This window comes from Pongo abelii, chromosome 5, assembly GCF_028885655.2.
Source record: "Pongo abelii isolate AG06213 chromosome 5, NHGRI_mPonAbe1-v2.0_pri, whole genome shotgun sequence".
Taxonomy (NCBI): domain Eukaryota; kingdom Metazoa; phylum Chordata; class Mammalia; order Primates; family Hominidae; genus Pongo; species Pongo abelii.
In genome coordinates, this window is record NC_071990.2 from 57,494,440 (window position 1) to 57,518,687 (window position 24,248).

General features: G+C 37.8%; 1 protein-coding gene across 9 annotated transcripts in view; it reads right to left on the reverse strand.

Annotated features, from left to right (window-relative positions):
• Positions 1-24,248, reverse strand: part of DST (dystonin) — a 482,223-nt gene that overhangs the window by 448,707 nt on the left and 9,268 nt on the right. The gene's annotated exons all lie outside the window — the stretch shown is intronic.

The window sequence follows — 24,248 nt, forward strand, 5'->3', positions numbered from 1 at the left end:
TAAAGCCAACCAAATGCAGATCTTCAGTGAGTTCTGTAATCATTTGTTAAAAGTAGAAATATCAACACCTTCAGATTATAAGAAAATCAGTTGACATCAAGATGAAAATTTGCTAGTAAATTTTATTTTTAAGTAACTTTGCATAATCAATGGATGAACTTGAAAAACAAATATCGTGATTAGTAAGAGCAGTTATCAATGCATTTCTTCCATTTGAATCTTTTTTTGAGATAGCAATGACTAAAATCAAATATCAAAATAAACTGACTTTAAAACCAGACGTTGAATTACCAATTCACATAGTGTTAAAGATTTTTTAAAATAATGAAGCACGTTTAACTGCATTTTTCTCATGTTGAAATCTGTTTTACATAATATATTAGAATAGGTGTATATGTATATGTATATAATTGATACATAAATACATATACATATTGAGTGTGCATGCTCAAATTTATTTCACTGGTGGGGTTGCAATCAAAACTGTGAAGACTACTGGCAGACAAGGATCTTTTTGTTATTTCATATATTTATCTTCAACATATAAAAGAGGAAGAAAAATCTAAATGGACTATAATCATAGAATATACGAAAGAGGATAGGAGAAAGATCTAACATGAGAAAAGGTTCTAGGCACAAAGACTTTGCATACATAGCCCCCATTAAATGCTAAACACACAGCACTGCATTATTATTATATTGCTGTTTACGAAATTATTTCTTTAAATACATACATATATACATATGTATCCTTTCTCTCTATATATATATATATCATTAAAATATTTAAGTTCCCATTCCCATTGACTATTAAAATTTCTGTTTTCTCATGCACTGATTCAGTTAGCACTCCCATTTCCAGAAGCATACTGCTTATGTTAAAAAAGGCTATGTGTGTACATTCAAGTTCTATCTAACCTACAACAGGTCATTCCCATATTTTTCAAATTATTCTAAGAAATAGAAAAAGATAAAAATTTTCTCATCAGGCCAGCCCATGGAGCTGCAGCCGCCCTTCGTGCCCTCCTCACCTTCCCTACCAACATCATGGTCCAGGTCCTGCTTTGATTTACTTTGGGCAATGTGGTTGGAATGTATCTGGCTCAGAACTATGGCATACTATACAAAACCTGGCTAAAAAACTTGAAATTAAAAAGGACTTGGATGCCAAGAAGGTTGGAGCCTAGTTCATGAGGCACTGTCTTATAGATACACTGATTCTACTGCTCTTGAGGGTCTCCTTTACCATCTGAACCAAAAGCTTTTGTTTGCATCTCTAGCCTCAGTGACTTTCTTCTTTGCTAAACCCTCTGTTTTTTTTGCCTTAGAGCAAGCAAAATGGGGCCCCAATTTGAGAACTACCCTTACATTTCCAGTATTCTCACCTCTTCCATATCCTCCTTCCAGCTGCATGGTTCTAAGACTGGAATTATGGTGCTAGATTAGTAAATATGACTTTTAATGAGTAGTTTCTTCTTTATTGTTTGGAATTTCTACTACCTTTTGTCAAAAGAAAAATGGATGAGTTTTGTACAGCTGGTCAGATACAAATAATGCTGATTTCACAGTTTAGCAATTATAATGGGTGCTTGTTAAACATTTACTAAATTTCATTGTTTCAAAGTAATTAAAATTAATATCAAGAAGCTAAAAATAACTCTAGATTCATGTTAAGATCCTAGCACAATCTAAAAACAAAACTTGATAAACTCAAGGAAATAAACTATACATCAATCTAACATATAAGTTTTAAAGTCCTAAATAAAATCTTGCCAAAACTATCAAAGTGAGTTAAAATAATAATATTCCAAGACTAAATAAAGTTGATTCCAAGAAATCACGGCTGATTCAATAGGGAACTCATTACTGTAATTCATTAGTTATAAATTAAAGGAGAAATAATTATATCAATAGGTACATCAAAAATCCCCTTAAATTTTTAAAATTCAATTAAGTTCAGGAGAAATTATTGATTTTAAAATTAAGTAAAATAAGAATAGAAGGAAACTGCCTGAATATTAAAAAGATTACCTACCAGGAAGTTTTATTTGGGACTTGTTGATTTTTTTCCTTAGCTTAGACAGAGACAGTGATCAGAAAGTACTTATTTGGGAATTTTGATTTTTTCCCTAGATTAGATGGAGAGAATGGATGCTGGTAAACCGGCTCACTGGAAAAAAAAAAAAATTCTGATGCAGGGTGTATTAGTCTGAGTTCCCCAGAGAAACAAAACAGATAAGGAACTGGCTCAGGCAATTTGGAGGCTGGTTAATTCAAATCTACAGGATGGGCCAGTGGTTCAGGAGATGCAAGTAGAGCCAATGAGCCAATGTTTTAGTCCAAAAGCCATTGAGCAGGAAGATCCAATGTTCCAGTTGAAGTCTGAAGGCATTCAAGTGTAAAATTCTCTCTTACTCAGGGGAAGGTCAGTCTTTTTGTTTTATTAAGGCCTTCATCCGATTGGATGAGGCCCACCCACATTATGGAAGGCAGTCTACTCACGTTCCCCAATTTAAATGTTAATCTCATCCAAAAACACCTTCCCTATGGCCAGGTGTGGTGGCTCATGCCTGTAATCCCAACACTTTGGGAGGCTGAGGCGGGAGGATCACTTTAGGTCAGGAGTTCAAGACCAGCTGGGCCTACATGGCAAAATCCTGTCTCTACTAAAGATACAAAAATTCGCAGGGTATGGTGGTACATGCCTGTAGTCACAGCTACTTAGGAGGCTGAGGCAATTGAATCGCTTGAGCCTGGGAGGCGGAGGTTGCAGTGAGCTGAGATCGCGCCACTGCACTCCAGCCCAGGCGACAGAGCAAGCCACCATCTCAAAAAAAAAAACCCTCCCAGAAACACCCAGAATAAATGTCTGACCAAGTATCTGGGTACCCCATGGCCCAGCCAAGTTGACACATAAAATTAACCATCACATAGTGCTTGCCAAAATTCATGGTATAAACACTCCCATCATGGCCATGATATCACTGAACACAAAGTTGGAACGATAAACATAAAACTGGCTCTCCCTAGCTGATATAGCTCCCTATCAGATAGCTCTCCCTGGAGAGCCAGTTATATGCATATCGATCCCCAGCTCCAGCTCACCAATGGATGGAGACTGATGTTATATATTTTTTAATATTTATATTTGTGTTTATCTGTATGTACATACATACACACACAGTTCAGCTTTTCTGTGTTCAAAGATAGCCTGAGGACAGTTTTAATATGCTTAAACAAGAAAATCTGAGAGCATGGTGTCTTGCCGATACAAGCAATTATATTGGTTTCTTCTCAGCTTTGGTCATCTTCGATTTCTACTAATATTCTCTTATGGTGAAGGAAATTTTACTAAGGCAATAAATTAAACATAGAGAGAGAGCTAGTTTTTTTTTTTTTTTTGGTACTGAAAACATACAAAGCCATCATTTCTAATTTTCAAACATATATGTCACTTATTTTAACTTAATCACAAGAAGCCCATACTTCTTATGATTAAGTTAAAATAAGTGACAGATGTGGTTGAATAAGTGACTCTCCATCCACAGTGCAGGAGAGATCTCTCATTTCACCCTATCTTGTGTCCCCTAAAATGTTCTTAAGTAACTTCTCATTCACAGTAAAAATTCAAAATAGGCTTAATTAGAGGCCACTTTCCTGTGCTATGGAAATGGACTTAATCCAGCTTACTCTTTTTATAATTAGAACACCTGTAACAAAGGACTGAAAACTACATTACCAACAGCATAGCAGGAAAGAGATGGGGAGGAGAGGGACACCGAGTTCTATAAGTGGTCATTTGAGTTTAAAGAAAAATCCATATCACAAATGCTTGCTTTAATAAAAGTATTTCTTTAATTTAATAAGACAGGAGTAGGATCAGGACATTCCATCTCATGCCAAACTTTGATGGAATTGGCTAACATCACACTAGTGTTGTTTTTTTTCATAGGGATTAAAAATAATCTATTTGAGCACCTCCACGGTCAGTCCATTTAAAAAGCTTTCTTAGCATAATAATGCTAGGCCAATCAATTATTTTTAAAAAACATACAGTCAAAATAATATTAATAGGGAGCATATGACTTTTCTCACCTAGACCCTATGGAGATTGGCAAAGCCAGTAGTCAGAAGTTAAAGCACACTCTGCCCCTGGCAGAGATGGCAGAAACAGGGAAAAGGGATAGGCACCCACATTGACTTACAGGTAAAAATTGGCCTTCTTATATATCTACATTTTGAGGGGGAAAAAGATCACAATGTTTATACAGTTCAGAATAATTTTGGTGGCTAAAGCAGTTCCAAAGAATTCTAAATTCCTCTCTTTGTCTTCCAAACACAGCTTGCTAATTAGAATTTTTCCAGCAGCTTAAGATGGGAAAACATTCAAGCTAAACATAATCCCAGGCTCTCTTTATATTTATACTTTCCAAGTGGAAGCATCATGAAAATAGGTTTTATTTCCCTCAACCCCCTCAATTTAATCCTCTGCTTTCAGGTCATCTTATCTCCCAGTGAATCTATTTTTAGCATCCCTTATTAATCCCTTTGATTCCCTTATCTCTACTATCATCATTTCCTGAAGCAGGACATAATTTCCTGATGCAGGAAAAATAAACCCAAATTTCCTGACCCAAAAGCTAAATTAATATAAAGCTACCAGAGGATTTTAGACTTTCATAGTCTTGAAACTGTCTTTCTGACTTATTCTGATATATGCCTTCAAGTAAGCAGATGTAGAAAGTGTGTTGCCAGAAAAGCATCCACAATGTGAACATAAATCAAATATAAATTAAGTTCACTCTGAATGAAACACTGTGTTTACTTTTCATATAGTACAGGTGGATTTAAAAAAAAAAACCTTTTTAGCATCTGGAACATGTCTGGAGCAATGGTACTAAAAGTTCCTACAGAGTCCATTTATCCATTTGCCACTCATCTTTCTTTCTCTCCACTTTTTGTTGGGTCTCATTTATTCAGTAATTCAACTAGTATATTTTGAAACCTACTATGTATACAGCAGTGAGCTAAGCATTGGAAACAAAAGGAAATAAACATGGAATGCACCCTCAGCAGCAACCAGCCTGGTGAAGGAGACAGACTTATAAGTAAATAATGCAATGATGGTAACATGCTAGAAGTAAGCTCAGGAGACAGTAAGGGGAAATTGAGGAGGGGGTCAGTTCGTGAGGGGAAGGAGGAACCACTGTGTGAGGGAAGCCAAGGCCATCGCTTCAAAAACCAGTGAGGATTCAACAGGGACAAAGTCAAGGAAAGACCTGCTGGCCAGAGAGAGGGGGATGCATGAAGGCACTGAAAAGAAATGATGAGCCAGGCAGCTAGCGATGAGTTCACAATAACAGGTGTTATTCCACCTTTTCCTTTACTCACACTAAAGGTAGTTAAGTGGCGACCCTCTTTTTATTAAGAGGAAGACTGGCGGCTCTCTAAGGTTCCTGAGTGTAGAACTTATTAAATCTGTGTAACTAAGTCAATGGGAGGATATGCTCTCCTCAAGCTGCTACGCTTATGCTTCACCTCAGGAATACATGTACTTGAAGAACTTAGAAGGAAGAAGGGACACAAAACATACAGCACCAGGACCCAAGATTCTGCGAAGAGCATATTCATAATTCTATGAAAATGCAAATATTTATTTGCAGAGTCATACCTCCAAAAACAGTATCAGTAGGTAACTTCAGCAGAGACTGGCAACAGAATAGGAGGGAAAAGAGCAGGTAAGAGGGAGAATTAATTAGATGCATAGGTACAATAATTAAAGGATAAAAAGGGCACCAGAGACATGCTGCCTATTTCACAGTTTGGCCTAAACTAATGCTGGTAGCCAAAAAAGCTTTTTTTTAACTAGCCCAGCTAATGCAGAACATACAAACATCATTTTATCTATTAGTCATTTCTGGATTCATTTAATGAAATAAGTTTCCCATTATATGATACCAAACTAGTGCCCAACCGAGAGTCTCATAAAGCAATGCTACCAAATCTTAAAAAATAAAAACAAGACAAAACAACAACAAAAGCCTGGAAATGTTAATGTTAAATGCTATCTGAATTTTTCCAGAGATTAGCAAAAATATGGGAGATCCAAAGGTTTTATAAAGCAAATATAACATTGAAATAAAAACCTGACATTGATTTCCCTAAAAGAGAAAAATTAAGACCAATCTCAGATATAAATATTAATACAAAAATCCTAATTACAATATCAGCAAGTAGAATCAGTAGTGCATTAAAAGAATACAATATGATGAAGGGAGATTTGTTATAGAAATTCTAGAAGTGTCTAGGGTTAGAAAAGTTCCTATTATATTTCATAGGTCTAAAAAGAAAAACCATACAATCACCCCCTTTGACACAGAAAAAAAATTAGAAAAAAATGAGCAACTGATCTTGACAAAAATGTTCAATAAAATAGGAATGCATGAGTCATTCAGGATTGGGTCCTTTCAGGAAAACAGAAAGCACGTTAGATATTTCAACAGAGGGGATTTAATAAAGGGAATTGTTTAAACAGGTACTAGAGGACTAGAACAGCAAAACTAGGACACTGAGCAACCTGCAGACAATAAATGCAAGGAAGCAGCTACCACCTCCAGTTTGAGGGATTCCAAAGGATGAGATTAAGTTACAAGATCATGGGAGCTCAAAGGAAGGGCCCCACAAAGCTGGGGCTCAGACCTGTGAGAAGGGGGCACTGCTCAGCTGCTCAGCTGCTGTTAGTCCTTTAGGAGCTCAGAGGAGGGAAGTGCATCTGAGTTGGGGCTCATACCTCTGAGGTGGGGGCACTGCCTAGCTGCTGCTGGTACCTACAGGGCGGAGTGATGAGGCTGGCTCTGGCAATCTAGAAAAATAAATACATAAAGCTGAGGTGAGATACCCCTACTGGGGCACCTCTGACAGGAAGAGCAAGAGAGACAGGAAGTGCTTCTCCCTCCTTCCCCTTTCCAAGCTCCCTTTAGTACCTCGTATTGGCAGAGCCCACCAGAAAGTGCTATCACTTTCCAAACTCCCTCCAGTGCCCCCTATTGACGGAGCCCATTGTGCTATCAAAGGAGTCCCAGCCCCAACACCACAGAGTATAGAAGGGTGAGGTGAAGCCGGAAGACCGAGAGTAAATGACCAGCAAAGATTTATCTCAACCCAAAAGCCCATTTATGCTAATTAAGGAAACATCAGAGACTTTCCCAATAAAGTCAGGAACAAGAAAAAGGTACTTACTCTTATTTCTATTATTTAACATTTTGCTGGATGTCCTAGCCAATACAATTATACAAGAGAAATACATAAAATGCAAAAGTTGGAAAGGAGGATATACAATAATCACTATTTGCAGATGATATGTTATTATACTTGGAAAACCCAAGAGATTCTACTATAATAAAATCCACTACAAACAGTAAGATAAGTTAGCAGATTATAAGATTAAGATAATGAAACCAATAGCTTCACTTATAGAAACTACAAACGGAAGACATAATGTAAAAAAGGCCTGTTTTTAATCACAACCAAAATAAAATACTAGATATAATTTTACAAGAAATATGGAAGAAATACATGAAAAAAACTCTGCCAAAAAAGAAGAGTTGAACTAACAGAAAAGTGTACCTACTGATAGGAAAACTCAAAATCATAAATATTCAATTTATCCTTTAATAAAATTCACATTTAACATGTTCAACAAAAATACTGATTTTTTTTCCTTTGGAATTAGACAACCCAATTCTAATATTCACATAGGAATAAAAAGAATACAACTAAAAGAGTATACCAATAAGGCAGGACTAGAGCATATTATGAAGCATTGATAATTAAAATAAACCATTGTAAATGGCCATGTGATCATATTTGCCAAAATCAAAATATGTAAATATTTGATTCCATAATTCTCCTTCTGGGAATTTATCCCACAGATAACATTTGCACACATGTAAAAGGCTAAGGTTTTACATTTCAGCATTGATTGTAATAATGAAAGATTAGAAAAATCCCAAATACATTAATAGGCGGATGATTAGCTAAATTATGTTCACGCACCCAATAGAATACTATGCACCTATAAAAAGAAGTATTTCTCTATGGAAAGCTCTTCAAGATACATTGAGTGAATAAAACAAGATGCAAAACAGTGTATACAATATACTACTATCCATATAAAAAGGGTAAAATAAAATATATTTTTATTTCCTTGTGTACGGAAAAATAATGAAAGGATTTAAGAGAAACTAAGAATAGTCATTACTTAGAAGATTTCCTCTTCCAGAAATAAAAAACAAGAATGAGATAAAGAATTCTCACTGATATACTTTTATATGCTTTGATTTTTGAATCATGTAAATGTTTTACCTTCTCAAAAATCAAACAAATAAAAACAATAACAGCAAAGGTTGCCACACTACATTTTTAATCCCCCAATTTACCCTTTAATTCTATACAAAACATATATGAAATGTTAATAAACCCAATTTACCCTTAATTCTATATAAAACGTATAGAAAACTCTCAGATAAATGCAGGTATAGCCAAAGAAGGGAAGAAAAGAAGCATCAAGAGAAGAAAAGAAGCATCAACACTAAATTCAATGAATGATTCATTTCTTATCTGATCACCCATCACTGTAAGATAAAGGAAATGAAAAGAGAACTCCTCAAAGGTAGAGACAAGTCTTATTCAACTTGATTGTATTCCATTTAAGTTTCTGACAGAAGCTCCTCTCAGTTGGGTTAATAAGACCAAGCCCTTCAGAACTAATGGCACAAAGTGACCTGGCCTCCAGGATCTGGTAATTGTGTATGGGTAAGGACACCAAAAGGTAAGGAAGGTGATGATGGTTTGCAGACCTCTGGCCTCACCTTGTAGCACTCAGTGCCTAGCCAACAGGCCCATGCCATATCTTGGTTTTTCAGGGCCCTAACTTTGGGATCTACTAAAGTAGCTGCAGCAAAGCTATTACCTAGATTCCAGTTGTTGAAAAGATCTAAGGCAAGAATTAATGACTTCGAAGAAGGACAGCTTGAAGGAAACCCAGGCATTTTTCCTAACCTTTTACCAGCAGCCTGTCTTGTGCGTAAAATGTTTTCTTGAAAACACACAAAAAAATGAAATGTGTAGGAATCTCATGAGAAACTGGATTTCAGGGCCCAAAAACTAAAATATAGGATTAAAAATCTTTAGTTATATCTTCCTTTTTGTATACAATATTCAATGATAGAGTTCCAGAATTCCATACAGTTCCTTGCTTTTGCTTCTTTTTCTACCAATAAAACAGATTCTAGACAGGCTTTAATTCAGAGAGTATCCACTTGAAGCTAAGAATTTCTTCTTTCTGGCTCACCTGATCTTTTATATCTTTATCGGAAGTGAATTGCTATATGAGACCTAATTTCCCATCACCAGCATTATCAGTAATTTTTCTAGTGTTCATTCATTTATATAAGAAAGATATGAAAAAGCAATAAAATATTCAAATAATTGCACAAATGCTGCTGAACAAAGACAGCAATGTTGCTGAAACTGGTTACAGGCAGGCAGCTCTCAGAATATTCCTTTGTCACGATTGCATGACATAATCCAAAACCCTTGCATGAAAACATGTTTAGGATGGCATTAATATACTATGTGAAAGAGAAGGTTATACACACAGTCAGAAATTTGAACACCAAATCAATCACTTATATTATGGAATTCAAAATCCAAACACTTCCTGCTGCCTCACTGTCAGTCATTTATAGCTTGGCATAAATTAGGTTGATGTGATAATCTCCTAATTATATCTAGCTGCATTCCTCAGTATAGAAATGGCATTTTGATTGGAGTTGAGGGTAGAAGTTTGGGAAAGAAAGGCAAAGGGTATTTTGGAAGCTCAGGGGCTGATATGGTTTGGCTCTGTGTCCCCAAAGAGTGCTGTGGCTTCAGAGGGTTCAAGTCCCAAGACTTGGCAGCTTCCATGTGGTATTGAGCCTGTGAGTGCACAGAAGTCAAGAACTGGGGTTCGGGAATCTCTGCCTAGATTTCAGAAGATGTATGGAAATGCCTGGATGCCCAGACAGAAGTTTGCTGCAGGGGCACGGCACTCATGGAGAACCTCTGCTAGGGCAGTGCAGAAGGGAAATGTGAGGTCAGAGCCCCCACATAGAGTCCCTACTGGGGCACTGCCTAGTGGAGCTGTGAGAAGAGGGCCACCGACCTCCAGACCCCAGAATGGTAGATCCACCAACCGCTTACACTGTTGGCCTGGAAAAGCTGCAGACACTCAACACTAGCCTGTGAAAGCAGCCAGGAGGGAGGCTGTACCCTTCAAAGCCACAGGGGCAGAGCTGCCCAAGAACATGGGAACCCACCTCTTGCATCAGTGTGACCTGGATGTGAGACCTGGAGTCACAGAAGGTCATTTCGGAGCTTTAAAATTTGACTGCCCTGCTGGATTTTGGACTTGCATGGGCCTTTGTAACCACTTTGTTTTGGCCAATTCCTCCCATTTGGAACTGCTGTATTTACCCGATACCTGCACCCCCATTGTATCTAAGAAGTAACTAGCTTGCTTTTGATTTTACAGGCTCATAGGCAGAAGAGATTTGCCTTGTCTCAGATGAGACTTTGGACTTTTGGGTTAATGCTGAAATGAGTTAAGACTTTGGGGGACTGCTGGGAAGGCATGATTGGTTTTGAAATGTGAGGACATGATTGGTTTTGAAACATGAGGACACGAGATTAGGAGGGGCCAGGGGCTGAATGATATGGTTTGGCTCTGTGTCCCCACCCAAATTTCATCTTGAATTGTACACCCATAATTCCCATGTGTTGTGGGAAGGATCCAGTGGGAGATAATTTGAATCATGGGGGTGGTTTCCCCCAGACTGTTCTCGTGGTAGTAAATAAGCCTCACGAGATCTGATGGTTTTATCGGGGGTTTCTGCTTTTGCTTCTCTCTCATTTTCTCTTGCCACCAACGTGTAAGAAGTGCCTTTTGCTTCCCGCCATGATTCTGAGGCCTCCCCAGCCATGTGAACTTTAAATCCAATTAAACCTCTTTTTCTTCCAGAAAAAGTCTTCCAAACCTAGTCTCGAGTTTGTCTTTATCAGCAGAATGGAAGTGGACTAATAGAGGGGCATTTAAGGGAAGAGTAATTCCTTGACCAAGGTATTCTGGGAAGCCACAGAACAGGCATAGGAGGAACAGGCAGCCGGGAGGCAAGAGAAGGGTGGGAGAGAAGGAGGAGGGAAAACAGCTGAACTGAAGTTCAACTACTCTGTGTTTTCTCAAATATGCCTGGTAACTCTAGTTTACTCACTTAATTCCATTCCTATATACATCAAATATTTAGCCAACGTCAAATATTCAACAAATAGTCAGTGCCTATTCCATGCCAGATGCCACACAAGGCTATGGAAACAAGATAAAAATTACATACCACCTGCCTTGGTGTGTAAATCTCCATATCTGGTGCCCTCATCCGGTCCCAGAGTGAGATGGAGCAGGGACACTTCTTAGGGGTCTGTGAGTCCCAAGCGTAGAAATAATGGAAAATCCTGAGTTCCCTCAAGGGAATTTCCAGGTACCTAGCTCTCCCTGAGAAATAAATGAGCAACTAGATAAGCAAGAAGGTAACAGTAACTTAAAACAATATCCAAGGAAGTTAAAATAATACAATGTTTGGTTATCTATAGAAAGTAAAGAAAAAATCTTAACATATGTTCCTGAGTTGTTTTTCAGAAACCCAGACCCCCACCGAACAGCATGTAGACCTCAGATAGGAGGAACTGATGACTGATCTCTGACCACTTCTCTTTGCTGTAAATTTCTTCCTGATGGGTCTGAAAGAAGTCACACCACAAACCAGAGCTAACAATCTTTTCTGCTGACTCAGATCTTAAACAAAGCTTCCCTTCCTTAACCAATTGCAAACCAGAAAATCTTTGAATCTACCTATGACCTGCCCCCACTTCAAGATATCCCACCCTTTGTAGGCCAAACCAATGTGTAACCTCCACATATTGATTTATGATTTTGTCTGTAACTTCTGCTTTCCTAAAACTTAACCATGCCTTAAGAACTCGACTTGCAAGCCATTGAGGAGATCCGGTCTTTCAGCATAAGTTGCCCTATTCTCCTTGCTTGGCACCCTGCAAATAAATGCCCTCCTTTCTTCCACTGCAAACCTCAGTGTGGATGTTTGGCCTTACCGCACCAGGTGAGCAGGCCCCAGTTAGTTCAGTTCGATAACAAGAGGGGAGAATGTCCAGGAAGACTAAGGGAAGAATGTGAGATAAAGAAAGAAGAAAATGATGTTTAATCCTCATTTTTAAGTAGAAACAGTAGTTTGCAACAACAACAAAAAAAGTAGAATAGAGGGATTCCAGCATGAGCAATGGCATGAAAACAGAATGGGGCAGGGAACCAAGCAGCTGGGTCTTGTTTGAGTTTAAGGTGTGCATTAGAGGTATGTGGGAGTTGATACCAAGAAAGGGCGTACTTATCCTGCAAGCAACGGGAAGCCATTAAGCAAAGAAAAGCCATTAAGCAAAAGGAGTGGAAGATCAGATCTTATTTTAGATAGCTTACTCTGCCAATAGTATCATAAAAAGTGAACTGAAACCCAAAGCCAAGGAAACCGGATAACAGGCTTTTGTAAGAGCCAATTCCTACATTGTCTCTGGCTTAGCGGCTTTTACATTTGTCACTATTACATTTTGTTTTATTTTATATATATACATTTTTTTTTTTATTTTTTAGAGACGGGGATCTCACTATGTTGCTCAGGCTGGTCACAAACTCCTGGCTCCTAAAAATCTTCCCGTCTCAGCCTGCTGAGTAGAACATTTTATTTAATTAGACACTACGCATCTTTCCAGCTATTGCCTTCACCAGGTGACTGCAATTTATCCTCAAACAGGGACACTTTTTAAGATGGGATACTAAAACAACACACATAAACTGAAATTTTCCCCCTCCTCAGCCCCTACCAAAGGGATAATAGAATCTGCCCATCACGGGGGGTTGTTAGCATAACACATACTTGACCCTTAAAAAATGACAACTCTTGCTTTTCTACTTAGTTTTTATTTTTTTAATTTGGAAAGCTAACAATAATAAATTACTTTTTGTTATGGTCTGGGCTTATAAATTCCAGCACACTGCCTGTAAATGCGTTAGCTCAAGAGGGGGACAGTTTACTAATTTGTCAATCATCAGCCCACTAGTGCACTTTTATATACCTATAAAATATATATATTATATATTATATATTTTATATATATATATATAGTGAGAGAGAGAAAGGGGGGGAGAGAGAGAGAGAGAGAATATGACATGGAGAGAGAGAATGAAGGCACACTAACGTCTCCATCACCAAAATGGAGAGATCATTGGTTTTGTGGACTATCTCAGATTGGCTGCCCTCTGACATTAAAGATGCCTCTAGGCTGACCCTTCCAATAACTTCCAACTCTCAGTTTAACATATACTCAGAAAACACAAAATAATTTTAATATTATTCTTAAAAAAATTAGGAAGCTATATATTCTTTAAAAAATATTGTAACATATTCCAAAGCCAAATATTGATGTCCACTAAAAGAGTTTACTAGTGTTTCTTTGAACAACTTAGGTAAAAAAGAGTTAACTATATCTAAAAAGAAATTTCTTGTTAGCTTCATGGATGATTCCCATACTGTCACCCTATCAATTGGCAGTATCTCTGTTTTCCTAAGCTACACACACTACTTCAGCTTTAATTAAAAGGCCCGTTGCCATAGTTTCTCAGCGAACAGCTCAAGGCATGCTTGAGTCCATTACTAACTGAGGTTTCTAGACAAATTGTAATATAGCAGTAGCCAGCCAAAATTTCCCAATTTTATCTCCCACCCAGAATAGCTGATGATTCAGACATACAGCTAGGTAATCCAAATATTTCAAGAGAGTCTAAACAATTAAAAATGTATTTGGGATTCACTTTGGGATGCCCCACAACCGTTTTTAAAACAAGAGGCAGTCACACTCTAGACCAGTCTGAAATGCTCGCAACTGCCTGCTGCCTGCTGCGTGCAGCTCACTGCAGAGTGGGCAGTAGCAGGAATATACTTATTTAATATTCTTTTAATGATTCTTCAAAGTTGGTCAGTTAGTTATTTAAAACTTGTTAATGGTCTACTGCTTAATTACTTCTTAATGTGAAATTTCTACTCTTTGTAAACTCATCAGTAAACATGAAGAGATACATATTGTTTTCTTTAAAATCTGAAAGTAGTTCTGTAATCTCAATCTATTTTATGTACAGAAGTTGGAGAGAAATGCAGAAAATATAAAGAATAATGAGACTGCCGGGCACAGTAGCTCACACCTGTAATCCCAGCACTTTGGGAGGCCAAAGCGGGCGGATCACGAGGTCAAGAGATCGAGACCATCCTGGCCAACATGGTGAAAACCCATCTCTACTAAAATACAAAAATTAGCTGGGCATGGTGGTGCGGGCCTCTAGTCCTAGCTACTCAGGAGGCTGAGGCAGGAGAATTGCTTGAACCCCAGAGGCAGAGGTTGCAGTGAGCCGAGATCACACCACTGCACTCCAGCCTGGTGACAGAACGAGACTCTGTCTCAAAAAAAGAAAAAAGAAAAAAAAAAAAAAGAATAATGAGATTGGACCAAAAAAATAAGAAACTTTTCCAAAATGAAAAATCTATTGATGTTTGATTCCTAAAAAATTTGTATAATGGTAAAATAAATGGAATCTTCAGTATTTCATGAGTTATATGTAGCAATACACATCTCTACCAGCATCATCTTACCAACTGTCAAAATCCTACAAGATTTTCTAAAGGGTAAATAAATAAAAAGAGAAAAGTAACAGGCTGGAAGTGGATGGAGGACAGACTAGTTAAAGTCAGTTCGTGTTCCCAAGTACAATAAAGTAGAATAAGCACGTCTCTCATTGAACGCAGCTGTAAAACTGAATAGAATGCATTGAGCAGCTACTTGAGGATTCTGAAACGTAAACAGCAGCAGGCCAATTGAAGTAAAAAGGCCAAAATTCAAAGTATATGAAAACCAGTGGTGAGTTTGCCATTTTTGACCTCCATTATTCGCCAGACTGAATGCAATGCAGCAGTGCAGCCTGAAACCCAGAAATGGGTACTGAGGTTCAGATACAGAGCTCCAGAAAAAGTGCCCTAATTCTGGGTAGCGGGGTGAGAAGAAGAATTCTTAAGACTCAGAGAAAGTACAGAAATCACTCATTTTTTTTTTCTTTTCTCACAGCCCCTAAACAATACCACAGGCAGGGCAAACTCCTATTCCTTTATGTTTGGTTTTTATCTTCCTTCCTGGATGCAAGTGCGGTCACAGAAGTGTGCAACACGACAGGATAACAAAAGCCCCAACTTTTTGGCTAGACAAACAAAAAGGGAATCCGAAAGTACTATCAACCATACAGAATTAAAAAGAGCAAAAGAGAATACCATAAACAACTTTAGGCCAACAAACTAGATGACTTAGATGAAATGAACCATTTAGAAAGGCAAAAATTACCAAAGTGACTCAAGAAGAAAAGTAATCTGAATAGGCACATAAAAGTAAAGAAGTGGAATTAACAACTTAAAATTATCTTCCCACAGAGAAAACACCAGCCCCAAATGGGTTCACTGGTGAAATCTTTCAAATATTTTTAAAAAACTAATACCAGCAATTTACAAACTCAAAAAAAACAGAGAAAAAGTCAAACTATATGTAAGAACCAAAACTAAATTGCCTTGAAAAAAAAGCAGCAGGAAACTTATTTTATTATCTTGGATGAGGCAAACAATTCCTAGAAATGACACCAAAGTATAATCCATAAAGAAAAATAATTGATAAATTGGACTTATTAAAATTTTTAACTTTGCACTTAAAAAGACAGCATTAAGTAAATGAAAAGACAAACCACAGACCATAAAAATATGCAAACTATATATCTATTAAAGAATTTGTATCCAGAATTTACAAAGAACTCTTAAAATTCAGTAAGAAAAAAAATCAATTTTACAATGGACAAAAGATTTGAACACTTCACCAGAGAAGATATATGAATAGCTAAAAACCATGTGAAAAGATGCTCAACATCATTAATCTTTAGGGAAATGCAAATCAAAACTCGGAGCTATCACTACATATCCAATAGAATAGCTATAGTAAAAAAGACAGACAGTAACAAGTATTGCCAAGGATGTCAAGATACTGGACCCCACATACACTGCTGATGAGAATATTAAATCGTACAGCCATTTAAAAAAACAACTGGAGAATTTCTTTAAAAATTAAACTTACCATACAACCTAGCAATTTTACTCCTAGGTATTTGCCCAAGAGAAATGAAAATATATGTCCACACAATGGTTTTAAGCACATATTCATAGCTGTGCTATTTGTAATAGCTAACCATTAGGGAGAAACGCCAATGTCCATCAACTGGTAAATGGATAAATCAAGTATGGTATATTCATAGAATGAAATACTATTCAGCAATAAAAATGAACAAACTACTGATACATACTACAACATGGACAAACCTCAAAAACATTAAGCTACATGAAAGAAGCCAGATGTGAAAGACTACATATTATATGATTCTACTTATATGCAATGTCCAGGAGAGGCACTATCTATAGATACTGAAAGTAGCATGGGGTTAGGGATTGGAACAGAGATTGACTGCAAACAGGCATGAGAAATCTTTTGGGGATGACGAAAAATATTCTAAAACTAGAAATTACACCTCTCTCTTTCTCTCTCTCTCTCTCTATACATATGTTTTTAAAAAAATTTTTTTTTGAGACAGATTCTTGCTCTGTTGCCTAAGCTGGAATGCAGTGGCATGATCATAGCTCACTGCAGCCTCAAACTCCTGGGCTCAAGTGATCCTCCTTATCTCAGCTTCCTGAGTAACTGGGACAACAAGTGCATACCATCATGCCCAGCTAATTTTTTTATTTTTTGTTTCACTATGTTGCCCAGACTGGTCTTGAACTCCTGTCCTCAAGCAACCCTCCTGTCTCAGCCTCCCAAAGCACTGGGATTACAAGTATGAGCCACAGCACCCAGTCTGAAATTTTTGAAAAACTAAGCTGGGCCTAAAGACGTCTGGTAGAAGTAATTTCCATACATATGAAAGCCAAGAAATTGGAAAAGACTGTCCAGGGAAAAAAACAGAAAAAGCTTACCATGAGTACTTTAGGGATAGCAGACAGTAGCAAACCAAAAATAAATCAAAAGATTACCTACGGTAGATTGCAAAAATGGCCACAATACTATGTAACTCCTCTTATCAGGACTCTTCTCTACCCACTATGACTTGCTTTGCCCAAAACAATGTGTCAACAGAGGCACTGTACAAGCCCAGAGTCCAGACTTCAAGAGGCCTCAGGCACTTCCACTCTTGCTACTTTTGGAACCCAAATCTAACCACATGTGAACCAACCTGGGTTGGCTCACTGGAAGAGGAGAGACCAAGCAGAGGAAAACCGTGAGTCAGCCAGAGCTCATCAAAGACACCTGGGTGACTTCCAGCTGTGATGAGCCAAGCCTGACTCAGACCAGACCAAGTGCCCAACTGGGCACAGCCCAGATCACCAACCCACGGAATTGTGAGCTAAATGATTAATGTCTAAGTTACTAAGTTTTAAATGGTTTGTTACAAAGAAGCAGCTAATTGATACACTACAAAAGGGCAGTGATGACTGCTAGACAGCATAATGAATCAAATGGTTGAGTTTGGTGAAGTTGTCCAATAAGGATATGCCTCCCAGGCACAAGAATAGAAAAGCAGTCACCAAGTCTGGGAGTTGGCAAAGTCACTGTGGCAGAAGGACTAATTAATTGCATGAGTGAAGTGAGAATAACAAAGTTTCTCAAAACTGTTGATCCAAGGGTCTATAGTGAGCAGACTGCCAAGTGACATTAAATAAGAAGGTAATGACAGGCTGACCCCCAAAGAAGATTTCAGTCCTGACGAAGGTAAGAAGGAAACTCATTAAGAGCTCACAATAAGGTCCAGAGACAGAAGGGGGTATGATCAGAGAAGGACATGTCAGAATTCAAGATCTTGGTATGAGAGTAGTTCTAAGGCATGATACAATATGCACAAGGAGGAAGGATGGCTGGATGAATGGATGGATACGTGAATGAACAGATGGGGGGATAGATAAATAAAGAGCTACAGATAAACATAAATCGATAAGAAAAATTACTTACATAAAGATTAGAAAGTTCCCCTTATATCTAGGCTTTCCTTATAAATTTTCTGCTGTCCTTATAAGTTGGTCAAACCATTTTCACTGTTTTTGCATTTTGTTTTTATTTCTTTTTTATATTTATTTTATTTTTATAGATGTCTATAGATTACTCTTCCAATAAAAATTATATAAATAAGCAGCCGGGCGTGGTGGCTCACACCTGTAATCTCAGCACTTTGGGAGGCCAAGGCGGCTGGATCACTTGAGGTCAGGAGTTCAAGACCAGCCTGGCCAACATGATGAAACCCTGTCTCTACTAAAACTACAAAAAATTAGCTGGGTGTGGTGGCGGGCACCTGTAATCCCAGCTACTCAGGAGGCTCAGGCAGGAGAATCGCTTGAACCAGGGAGGTGGAGTTTGCAGTGGGCCGAGATCGTGCCACTGTACTCCAGCCTGGGTGACAGAGCAAGACTCTGTCTCAAAAAAAAAAAAAAATTATATAAATAAGTCTAGCAGAAATGGAATTAAAAAAAGTCTCAATCATACTATCAAAAATGTCATAGTCTTAAATATACTGTCAGGCAATGTTTTATACACTCAAAATGACAGAAACTTCTTAAAGTAAAATAAATTCCACATTACCCCCATATATATATACACACACACACACACACACACACATATATACATATATACACACACATTTTATGCAATATATTTTTATGCATATATATAAAAATATGTACATATATATTTCTTAACCAACTTCACTGAGATACAAGGTACATATAATAAACTGCACCCATCTAAAGCAGCAATTCTCAAAATGTGGTCCATAAACCTCTGGGGTCCACAAGACTCTTTTAGGAATCCACAAAGTAAAGAACTATTTTCATAATAATAAGCCATCTTAGTTTTACATTTTTGTAGCAATGTTAATGTTATATTTTTCAAAAAAAATCCATTTAATCGAATTTGTCACTTCTGTGGGCATCAAGTTGTATAGTATATTCTTTTATCCTTTTTTTTTTCTTTTTATTTACTTTATTTTGAGACAGGGTCTTGCTGTCACCCAGGGCGGAGTGCAGTGGTGCAATCACAGCTCACTACAACCTTGACCTCCTGGGCTCAAGAGATCCTCCCACCTCAGCCTCTGGAGTAACTGGGACTGCAGGTGCAAGCCACCATGCCTGGCTTTTTTTTTCTTTTTTTTTCTCTTTTTGAAGAGTTGGGATCTCATTGTGTTGCCAAGACTGGTCTTGAACTCCTGGGCTCAAGTGATCCTCCCACCTCAGCCTCCCAAAATGCTGAGATTAGAGGCATGAGCCACTGCAACCAGTTTTCTTACCCTTCTAATGTCTGTGGGTTCCATAGTTATACCCTCTCTTTCATTTGTCATACCAGTGATTTGATCAGTCTAGCTAGAAGTTTATAAACTTTGTTGATCTAAGAGTCTAATTTGGTTTTCTCTTCTCAATTATATCCATGTTTGCTCTTACCTTTATTATGTCCTTCTTTCTACTTATTTTGTGTTTAGTTTGCTTTTCCCCCCAACATCCTCTCCAACTTCTCAAGGTTGAAGCTTTGTTAATTGATTTTAGACTTTCCTTCTTTTCTAAGATAAGCAGTTAAACCTATATGTTTCCCTCTGAGCACTGCTTTGGCTGCACCCCACAATTTTGAGATACTGTGTTTTCATTATCATTTAGTTTAAAATATTTTTAAATTTCCTTTATTGTTTCCTTTTTGATACATGAATTATTTAGAAGAATGTTATTTAATTTATAAATATTTGAGGTTTTCTTGGAGATATTACTGATTACTATATAATCTGTATTATTTCAATCCTTTAAATTAATTCTGACTTGTATTCTGACCCAGAATATACTCTGTCTTCGTGAATGAGTCATGTAAGTATGGTGTTTCTTTACAAATATTTATTTATTTATTTTAAGACAGGGTCTCGCTCTGTCACCCAGGCTGCAGTGCAATGGTGCTATCATGGTTCACCACAACTTCACCCACTTAGACTTAATCAATCATCCCACCTCAGCCTCCCAAGTAGTTGGGACTATAGTGCATGCCACTAAGCTTGGCTAATTTTTGTATTTTTGGAGAGACAGGGTTTTGTCATGTTGCCCAGGCTGGTCTCAAACTCCTGGGCTCAAATGATCCTACTACCTCGGCCTCCCAAAGTGTTAGGATTATAGGCATGAGCCACCGCGCCTGGCCAATGAGTGTGGTGTTTCTAGAGGTATCGGTTAGGTCAAGATAGTTGGTAGAGTTGTTTAGATCTTTACCTACATTTTTACTGATTTTCTGTGTGGATGTTCTATCAATTGCTGAAAGAGGTATGCTTATAAACTCTGTTGATCACCAACTATGATTACAGCACTGTCTAATTCTGCCTTTACTTTTGAAATGTTTATGTCATACTTTTCAGGTTAGGTTTATATTAGTTAGATACACATTTATGATAATGTCTTCCAGAATGATTGGTCCTTTCATCATTGTGGAACATCCCTCTTTGTCTCTGTTAATACCATTTGCCTTGATTATCTACTTTACCTAATATTAATATAGCCACTCTAATCTTCTTATGATTATTGTTTGCATCATTTATATTTTTTCCATCCATTCATTTTCAGTCTATGTCTTTATACTTAAAGTGAATTTCTTGTAAATAGCATATAGTTAGGCCCTGCTATTTATTGATTCTGGTCATCTATGTCTCATAACTGGAGTGTTTGGCCCATTAATATTTAATGTAATTATTGATATTATTAGATTTAGGTCTATTATTTTATTATTTATTTTCAATCTGTCTCTTCTGGTTTTTCGTTCCTGTGTTCCCTTTTTCTTGCCTTCTTCAGGTCATTTGGATATGTTTTAGAAGTTCTAGTTGGGTTTATCTCTTGGGTTTGCTTTTTTTAATTAGTTGCTCTGAGAGTTAAAATATGCATCCTTAACTTTTCATTCTACCTAAGTTAATATGCCACTTCACATAAAATGTAGAAACTTTGCAAATGTATAGGAATTCCATTACTCCCCTGCCATTCTTTACACTAAAGGTGTCAAATATCTATATATTTTATACACCCCACAGGACAATGTTATAATTTGTGCTCTATATTTACTCTAATATTTGCCATTTCTCTCTCTCTCTTTTTTTTTTTTTTTTTTTTTTTAAGAGATAGGGCCTTGCTCTGCTGCCCAGGCTAGAGTGCAGTGGTATGATCATGGCTTACTGTAGCCTCGAACTCCTGGGCTTAAAAGCAGTCAGCCGCCTCAGCCTCCCAAGTAGTTAGGACTACAGGAGCACATCACCATGCCCGACAAAATTTTTAAATTATTTTTTGTATAGACAAGGTTTTGCTATATTGCCCAGGCTGGTCTCGAATTCCTGAGCTCAAGCAATTCCCCCGCCTCCGCCTCCCAAAGTGCTGGGATTACAGGCATGAGCTACCATATCCGGTCCAATATTTGCCATTTCTGACGCTCTTTATCCAAATATACCACCACATTTCTCAAAATTAGTTAAACAGATTACCAAAGCACAGCATTTGGCTCTCATTTGGCATGAATGCATAAATTATACATAAAAATTGCCTCAAATCTTTCCTTTTAAGCTTATGACAGTTAAAGCAATACCACTTGGCACTAATGTGACTGTAAATAAAACACAAATTCAGGAATTGGAATTGGATGACAGTACTGGTTATAAGGTAAAATGGTTACAAAATAATTCAGAATTATTTTTAGATTACAAATTGAAATACAAACATTAAATATCAAACTTTGATTTAAAACTCTCAAAGGATGAAAGTCCCTTCAATTAAAAAAAAAAAAAAAAAGTCAGGGATATTTTCAACTCATTTTCTTTTTTTTTTTTTTGAGATGGATTTTCACTCTTGTTGCCCGGGCTGGAGTGCAATGGCACGATCTCAGCTCAGCTCACCATAACCTCCACCTCCCAGGCTCAAGCGACTCTCCCACCTCAGCCTCCCAAGTAGCTGGGATTACAGGGGCCCACCACCACACCTGGCTAATTTTGTATTTTTAGTAGAGACGGGGCTTCTCTATGTTGGTCAGGCTGATCTCAAACTCCCAACCTCAGGTGATTTGCCCGCCTCGGCCTCCCAAAGTGCTGGGATTACAGGCATGAGCCACTGCGCCCGGCCAATTTCAACTCATTTTCTAAAGTGTCTGATCTGTGTATCCATGAAGTAAACACAGGGTAAGACATAAGTAAGGTATAACTATATGTTTAAAATAAAATACGGGGCCAGGCAGAGTGGCTCACGCATGTAATCCCAGCACTTTGGGAGACCAAAGCAGGTGGATCACATGAGGTCAGGAGTTCAAGACCAACCTGGCCAACACAGTGAAATCTTGTCTCTACTAAAAATATAAAAATTAGCTGGGCGTGGTGGTGAGTGCCTGTAATCCCAGCTACTCGGGCAGCTGAGGCAGGAGAATCACTTGAACCCAGGAGGCAGAGGTTGCACTGAGCTGAGATCACACCACTGTACTGCAGCCTGGGCAACAGAGAGAGACCCTGTCTCAAATAAATAAATAAAAATAAGATACAATATGAAAAGCATCTGTCTCTTTCCCCTTAAGGAAAAGAGGGATACAGGATATTTGGGGAAGTTAGCAAATTCATGAGAATTGAGAATGAAACTGACTTGTAGAAAACTTCAAATATTCATTCATTCATCCAACATTTACTGAGCTTCACTATGTGTCAGATTCTAAACTAAGAACTGGGGTTTTAGACTGCCTTTAAGAGTCTCACAATAACAACAACAACAAAAAAACTAAATTGTTACTATGAGGCAGGAGTCATGAAAGTTTCCTTAAGGAGATAACTTATGAACTGGACTTTCAAGAAACAGCAAGAGTTACCCTTTTTTTTGTTTTGAGTATTTTTGTTTTTGTTGGAGGTGTATGAGAAAAGAGAGGAAAGAAACAGAAAGAGGCTTTCTTAGTTGGAAATAACATGGACAAAAACAATAATCCTAAAAGATCATGGTCCGTTTGAAGAATTATAAGAAGTGTGGACAAATGGTAGACTCGACCTATCACAGGACATCAGTACAAGGAACCCTTTGACATTATACTAAGAATGAACTTTATGATCTTGAAAGAAGTGGGAAGCTACCGAAGGATTTTAAGTAGGGGAGAAATATGCATTACCCAACTCTTTCTCCCTTGCCTACCTCTACTACAGACACTAGGAAAGATAAAACCTCACATCCCAAGCCTCCTTTATAGTGACAGATGGCCTGTGACAGTTCTGGCCAGTGAAGGGTAAGCAGAAATCTAACTGAAAAGTCTTCTGGCAAATATTCAGATTTTCTGATAAATAACCATGGCTGGCTCTGCCCCTTCCCTTCCTTCCTTCCTTGAATTTAGACACCATATCTGTAACTGTGCCAACCATTCCCCAACCACAAGAGAATGACCAGATTATCCCAAATATACTGAAAATGACATGATAGAACTGCTCAAGCAAAGCCTGTGGCCATCTCTAGCCTTCTTGTTATGAGAGAATAGAAATCCCTGTTTATTAATAACCCATTTTAAGTTGGGTTTTCTATTACTTAAATCTGAATGTCTCCATAACTTATAGAAGTTTTAATAATTAATTTGTATTTTCGAATGATCTTTATTAAATTGGTGTGGATGGGTTGGGGAAGGGGATGCAGAGAGACTTGTCCAGAGGCTTACTATAGGGCTTGAACCAAAGAAACAGCAATGGGAATACAACAAAAGGCAGAGTCCAGAGATATTTAAAAGAGAAGACAGATGGGGCAGGATGGATGACGGAGTCGTCTATTCTATCTTCTATATTCCTAGTTTGAAAAACTGCAGGGGTTTGGGGACTGGATGTGAGAATATTGCCATTCTCCAAAAGAGATGCATAAGATGTGGTAAAGGACTGATGAGTTCAGTTTTGGACATGTTCAGTTTGAGATGCCAATGGGACATCTATGGGAAAATGAGGAAAAAGCAGGTGACTCTGA